Here is an 8,038-nt window from a genome sequence, read left to right on the forward strand (position 1 = left end):
AGTGGCAATAGGTTTGCAATCCTCAAGTCCAAACTTACATAGCAATGTCTCTATGTAACTTTTCTGACACAAGGCAATACCACCATCACAAAGCTTAAACTGTATACCCAAGTAATGATGCAACAACCCCAAATATTTCATCTTGAAAGTAGCATTCAAATCAGCCTTAAATTCAGCAATATGTCTCTCATTTGGTCCAGTGATCAGCAAATCATCGACATAAAGAACCACAATGAGAAGTACATCACCCTCACGCTTTACATACAATGTGCTTTCTGTTGGACTGTTACGAAAGCCTCGTTTAACCAAATGAGTGTCATCTTTCTCATACCAAGGACGAGGAGATTGCTTCAACCCATACAAAGCCTTCTTACATCTACACACTTTGTCCTCTTGTCCTTTTATGACAAAACCGCGAGGCTGCGTTACATAAACTTCCTCAAATATGTCACCACTCAAGAAAGCAATAACAATGTCTGATTGATGTACATCCGAACCAAAATGAGCTGCCAATGCACATAGAAAATGCACAGTAGTCATACGAAAAGTGGGAGCAAAAGTCTCTTCATAATCTATGCCTTTTTGTTGTGCACCCTTTGCAACAAGTCGAGCCTTATGGCGATCGATCTCACCATCCAGCTTGCGTTTCAACTTGTAAACCCACTTCATACCAATGGCCTTTTTGCCAGGAGGCAAATCACATAAAGTCCATGTGGCATTTTCTATAAGTGCATCATATTCTGATTGCATGGCAGCAATCCAATTTTCTGAATTCTATGCTTCATCAAAAGATAGAGGCTCCTCAACATCATGTAAGCTAGACACAGCCAAAGCATAAAAATCTGATGCATAAGACGCATGGCGAGAGCCTGAACGAGTACGACTAGACAAAGGTGCATCCAATTTACTATCACACAAAGTGTGCATTAGTCATTTTGGTATACCTCTAGCATGCTCATTTTCAGCCCTTTCCTCATCAAGTACATCATGTACATCTGCATCAGTAATAGGCTGATATGTAACATTTTCAGAAACTCCCATAGGCTGTACATTTGCCTCATTGGAAATTACATTCGTATTTCCACCATTGAAAAGAGGCAAAAAAGTGTCATAAATGTCCTGTGAGCTTACATTACTGTCTCTAGTACATGACAGCAAAGGCTGAACAGAATCTTTTACAAACACTACATCCCGTGAAACCAAAATACTCTTTGTTTGCGGATGATATGACCTGTAACCTTTGCTTTCAACACTATAACCAAAAAAAATACATTTGACAGCATTATCATCCAATTTTCTGCGCTGTGTTTGTGGCACCAAAGCATATGCCAAACAGCCAAAAACATGCATGTGCTCAATAGAAGGCTTTCTATCATGCCATGCTTCATATGGAGTAATAGACTGCAAAGCTTTCATAGGACACCTGTTAAGTACATAAGTGGCACACATGATGGCCTCAAGCCAAAAAGAATGCGGCAAAGCTTGACTTTTGACCATACATCGCGCCATTTCCGTCAGTGACCTTTTTTTTCTCTTAGCAACACCATTTTGCTGAGGTGTATAAGGCACTGTACATTGGTGTTTTATCCCATGACCAGCCATAAATGCATTAAATTCATGAGACATATACTCCCCCCCCTCGATCAGAACGGAGGGTGTCCATAGTACATTTGGAGACATTTTTAGCCATAGCCAGAAATTGTTTGAAGCACATAAAAACTTCGGACTTCGCTTTAACCGGAAATACCCATGCATGCCTAGAGTAATCATCAATGAAAGTCACGAAGTACAGGTAATTGCCCAAGGACGGAGTTTGCATGGGCCCACAAACATCACTATGCACAAGATGTAACCTGCATGTGGCCCGAGTTGAACCATCCTTTGGAAACTTAGAACGCTGCATCTTACCCGAAATATAGCCTTCACAAACATGTTTGACAGGTGCTTCAAGAGGCGACAAAGAAGCAACCATATCAGATTTCTACAAACGCAGCAAACTTGCAAAATTCAGATGACCAAAACGTGCATGCCAAAGTTTTGCATCTGAAATAGCCCTTGAATCTGCAACAGTATTTGCAAAATTTTGTCCACACTTGTCATACAAAGTGAGCTTATACAGCCCACGGCACAAAAGGCCGGAGGCAACAATTTCATCACCAAAGCTGAGATCATGAACTGTACATCTGTCATCCACAAATTTGACTACAAGTCCAAGTCTAGCAAGTGCGGATACAGACAAGAGATTCTTCTTGATCCCTGGTACATAAAGTGCATCAACAAGTGTGAAGGAACTGCCATTTGCAGTAGTAAGCACAATCTTTCCAACTCCCTGAACTGGATAAGAGGCGTTGTTGGCACAAGTGACTCAATTCCCATGAGGAACAGACTCGAGAGAGGTAAACAACTCACAATGTGAGGTAATGTGCTTTGTAGCACCACTGTCAAAATACCACACATGTGAATCTGCAGCAACTGACAAGCATGCATCATGGACAGCAGAATTGTAAGTGCACTCTATGCTAAAAGCCCATTCTACATCAACATCTGCATCGCAGTCTCCTTTCACAGAATACTTAACGATGGCTACATTTGTAGTGGAACCAGCATTTGCAGTGGAACCACCCTCTTTCTTCTTAGCCTCTTTGGCCTTCAACTTAGGACGCGACTTGATCAAGTGATCATTAGCTTTACAATAATGGCAACGCATCTTCTTTTTGCCCTTATCACCAGAATTGCCAGAGGAAGTGCTGCCAGCAGAAGCATTAGGAACAAAATTTTGGCCACTCACAGCAAAACCATAAGAAGTAGCCACATTGCTGTTACCACCCTTTCTTTGAGAAGCAATAAAAGCCTGTTCAACTGCACGCTGCACGCTGTCTAGTATTGTTTTTTCTATAAAGTGACTCTTGCAACAGCAATGTGCATAATGCATCAAACTTGACAACTTCAGGATTTCCTTGGGTCATTGGTCTTTAAGTACTAGCAAAAGTCTGGTAAGAATCTGGTAAGTCATCAAGAACAGTCTGCACAAGGGGACTGTCTGAAATGACTTCACCTGCAGAAATAAGCTGCTCATTGATATCCTTGACACTAGCAAGGAAAGTGTCCATATCATCTTCCTCATGCATAATCTTTGACTCCAACTCTTTACACAGCAAAGCAATTTTAGCCTCATTGCGGCTTGCATAAAGACCTGCTAGAATATCCCAAGCCTGTTTTGCAGATTTTGCTGAACGGATGTGAGGAACAATGGTGTGCTTCACAGACAACACAATCAATGCATGAGCCTGCGCATCCTTTACATCCCAACGAGCTTGTTCTACCGTAGGCAAAACAACTCTAATAGCTGCAATCCTTGCAGCAAGACCTGCAACATCCTCAACATCGCCTACATCCTCAGAACCAGGACGTACATCAATGCCTTGTACAATGTTCCAGATGCCTTTTGACACAAGAACGTGTTGCATCATATAAGCCCACATAGGGTAATTGTCCCCATCCAACCTATCGTCAGTAGAGCAAACATCTTGAACACATATGTGTTCTTGTTGTCAGCCATGGTAAATGATGCACATGATGTGGAAACTGCCCGAAAATAGGAGAAACGGAGCGGGAACAACACGTGCTATATAGCACAAACCGTAGAAGATTGTAAGGCACCTGTTATGAAAAAATTGGTACTGACAAAAATTCTGCACAAAATGAAGAAATTGCCTGTGCAGACCTGCTTGTAGTGGAAACGGAGGCCAAAATGAGCCCGAATCAAAAATCTGAGCACACTAAGCTCTACAAGCCCACCCGAAATTTTTGTCGACCTACGAACGCTTGCCAAAGCTCACTGAAATGGAAGAAAGTGAGCAGGCGTGTATTGGAGCTGCTGGCGACTGAGCTCGGGAGGACGCAACCTGCTCTAATACCAACTGTTGGAATTAGGGTTGCAAGAAATACACACAGCTTGGAGAAGACGAAGGAAGCTCAAGGCACACAATAGAGAGTGTGTTACTTAGTGTGCAATGGAAAGATAGATGGCCCTAGAGTGATGGGCGTATATACAATGATCGGCGGGGAAAAACCTCCTAAAGAGGGAAAAAATGCCCCGGCGGTCCTAGTGTGTTCACACACATCACTACCACATGTATATGGTAACAAAGCGAAGCGTTATTCCGCCTGGGACTTTTAGCAATCAGCGCTTGGGGGAGAGTTGCGAATGCACATGCCACTAGAGGGGGAAAAGGGTGCGATCTGGGGGAAGGAAGGGGTGCGATCCTTTGGGAAGCGGTGCCTTCCTTGGTGCCCTCTCACAAAGAGGTGCCCATTGGATATGCAGTAGCCAACAAAGGGAATTTAGCCCCTTGCCGAGCGAAGGGGTACATAGGCAAAGAGACACACCCGTATGCGAAAGGGTGCGAGCAAGGGGAAGAGGTGCCATCCTTTCACATGAAGAGGTGCGAGCACAATCCCGCAAGGACACCACCCGATAAAGAGGCTGGGTACGTGGCACTCCTGCACACCCACATCTGCATCTTTGTCCTTTGTCCTTTATGTATGTAATTGGAACATAATAAATTTAAGTTACCTCATGCTCACAGTTGTGTGTATACCACCTTTCTTCTGCTTCCATACAACTCCGGGAGAGGATAACGAGGAGGGTGAGAGGCTCACAACCTTCAAGTCTTGGGAAAAAAAAATTGCTTTGATACCACTGTCAGGATTCTAGGTACTAATCCTTAATTAAATACTTAAATTCATGATAAGACTTAAGAAACTTGAACTGAACTCAGAAACAAGACTCAGAAGACTTTGTGTTGATTGATTGAATGTGTGATACAAGGGCTTCTTATATAGGAGACGAAGAGACACAAATGAAAAGACATGTCTCTTGGTGAAGAGACATGACTTTAAACGTAAAGTCACATCCTTTCGGCGAAGAGCTGCAACCATTGGGTGAACAGTCGCACTCGTAGAGCGAAGGGGTGTGACCAGTCATCGAAGGAGTGTGGCTTTTGGTGAAGAGATACGTCTTTTGGGCAAAGGGGTGTGACCATCCAAGCGTAGGGATTTTTGTTGGCATGTCACTTTGCGTATCTGCAACTAAGAGTAGATATAATAATGTTAACATAGTCACAATCGTGACATACAAGCTGGCTTGCACCCCCTCCTGTCTCATTAGGTATGTCTTTGCTTGCCTTATGGTAAGCATTGTTATATAGATGTTGAAAATTGCTTTGATTTATAATGCAGGTATATGTTCTCATTCAGCGCATCAAATCTCTGAGAAGATCATTTCTCCATCAATTATTAAGAATATAGTATTTAGGTCGGTCATCTTTCTTTGGACCATACGCAACAATAGTGTCACTCACTAGCCTTACATGCATACATAATTCATGCAGTTGATGTGCTGACTGGCATGCATACTTCATACATGCATGTATAATTCCCTTGTGGCATCAGTGAAAGTGGGATTTTGATCATCTATATGCTTTGCAGGCTAGCTCATTGATCAGAGTGGAGTGCCTTGTTGAATCTTAATTAGTTGTGGCCAGGATGGAGCCCTACATTCAAGAGTACTTCAATGAGGAATACGCAGGTACATCGAACCCATCTTGTTCGACGATGGCATCCGGAAAAGCCAAGAGTTCCTGATTTCCTTGCAGTTCCTGCAAGGATATTGGTGGAGAGAGTTTGAAGCCAATACAACCATCACCTCACAGACCATCATCCTCTACAAGATGTTTGGCATTGACCACCAAAAGCCAGTGCAAGTAATGGGCAACTATCTTAAGTTGTGGCAATGTGATCATGGTGGGTGGGAGCTTTACTATGGAGATGGAGGCCATCTGAGTGCCACTATAGAAGCCTACATAGCATTGTCTCTTCTCCATGTCCCAAAAACAGATCCCGTTCGTCAAAAAGCTTACACGTACATCATCAGTCTCAAGGAGGTATCTCTAAAGCTTGTATCTTCACCAAGATTTTTCTAGCTTCAATAGGTATCTATGATTGGAAAGGCATTCCTTCTCTGCCTCCATGGGTTGTGCTCTACCCTAGCTCATTTCCCTTCATCTTATACAACATGGCGTGCAGGGAGTGCGGGTGCGTCGTGCCTTTGATGGTCATTTGCGACAAAAAGCTCGTGTTTAAGTTGAAGCTAGAGGTGTCCTTTGATGAGCTTTATGATGAGGGGAGGAAGAATGTGCCTTTTAACTAAGTCAATGTCAACTAATAGAAGCTGCTAAAGACTGGAGGTGTACAAATGCACATCAAAGGTCAACATGAAGAAGCAGTAAAAATCGGAGTTACACATTTTCCACGTTTTCCCAAAATGGTCATGTATTGTAAATTCCCAATATATTTCAAGCCATTGTAATATTTTTATGTGTTACGGGCTCAATGAGAGTTCCAAGCTGTAAAGAACAAGTCAGTTAGTGTGCCTAGGTAGCAGATTCAGTAAGTGGTGGATCCCTTAAAGCCTTGAGCGCCTGGACATTGCAATTTTTTACCCTAGGTACATAAGGCAGTGTGTAAAGGAAATTAGGGCTCTCAAGTTCATTTGTTGAGAGCACTCTTTGGTGAGGGCTCTTGAGGTGTGTGGCTATGGAGTCCTTGAGCTTCTCCTTGCTCATGAGACTTGATTAACACTAATCAATGATTCATTCTTTTTCACTATGCCTCTCTCATGCTTCTTATGATTGCCTATGATGCTTAGATTAACTAGATCTTAACTAATTAGTGGTTAATCCCTCTCTAATCTTGTGTGATTGCCTTTTTTTGCTTGTGTGTGCATGTAGATTTGATTGGAGTGTGGTGCTCAATAGATCTACGTGTGTGTGCTTGCGATTAGTGTGTTGCATGGTAGGATTAGTGTTATGTGCGTCTTGCAATCATTAATGTGTGTGATTGGGTTGATTGGAGGTGAAGAGAAGTGGATGTGGAGATTGCCCTTTATTGTGGATTAGCTACTCCATAGGCCGAGAAGCTCACCTCATAGAGTTAACCATTTGTGTTGCCATGATTAGCTCACTAATCGTGTGAGTGTTTCCATGCCCTAGCCGGGTAGCTCATCCCTACGGATTGATAATTTTGTTGGTCATTGGACCTATGGCAAAAATGGGACGCCCAACATTTGACACCGTTGCCGGGGACGATGGCCTACGCTAGTGTAATTGTGGCATAAGTGGATATGTTTCCTCACTAATTTCACTTGTGTGTTTATGTTTTTGTGGATTTTGGTTGTGTGTGCATGAAGAAATGTGTTAATAATTCCCTAATTTATCACCGTATCTTGTCGATTGTATGTTTACATACTACAATTTCACACTAACCCCTTGATAATTTGACTAATTTTGCTAACTTACTAATTTGCTATGAAGGATTGGAGCATTCAACCATTCAATCGATCTTCAATGGAAAGGTAATCAAGGTGGTATTCTCAACCTCCCTAGAATCTAAAGATGTGTAGAATTGTGTAGAGATCCCACCATGATGCAATGTAATGTTGATGCAATGCAATGTTGATGCTATGTTGGATTGAAAAATTTCGATTGTTTATTTTCATGCCGTCGTAATGCCGAATTTTTTAAGATTTTTAGTGGCGTATGAATTTGACAAGTTCAATTGTTGATTGGTTATTGGTGATTGTACATTGCTAATTGGGTGCTTAATTCAGTTAATTGCATGCTTGAATGGTCAATTGCAAATGTATGTGCACTAAAATCAAGTGTGTGTGCATTCTAATTGAGTGTGTGTATGCCTAATTTTAGATGTGTGTATACTATTTTGTCCATGTTTGTGCCCCTAAAAATTAATGTGTGCTTAATGATTTTTCAATTGTGATGATTGATTTGTGTTGAGGTCATGCCCAACTAATGATTTGTGAAATCACATTGCAATTTCGACAAGATTAACCCTTTTGTGTGTGCATCTAAAGATTGGTAAAAACGGCCAATTATTAGTGTATATGTGTCTAAAAGTGTTTAATGTGCATGATTGATTCATTTTTTGATTGCATATTAGATGTGTGTAATGATAATTGCCG

General features: G+C 41.9%; 1 pseudogene; it reads left to right on the top strand.

The window, feature by feature from the left end:
- The first annotated feature begins 5,547 nt into the window (after positions 1-5,547).
- On the top strand, positions 5,548-6,211 carry LOC147418322 (dammaradiene synthase pseudogene; annotated as a pseudogene).
- Positions 6,212-8,038: the final 1,827 nt, after the last annotated feature.

Source organism: Adiantum capillus-veneris, chromosome 30 (genome assembly GCF_014529385.1).
Source record: "Adiantum capillus-veneris isolate H3 chromosome 30, ASM1452938v2, whole genome shotgun sequence".
Classification (NCBI taxonomy): domain Eukaryota; kingdom Viridiplantae; phylum Streptophyta; class Polypodiopsida; order Polypodiales; family Pteridaceae; genus Adiantum; species Adiantum capillus-veneris.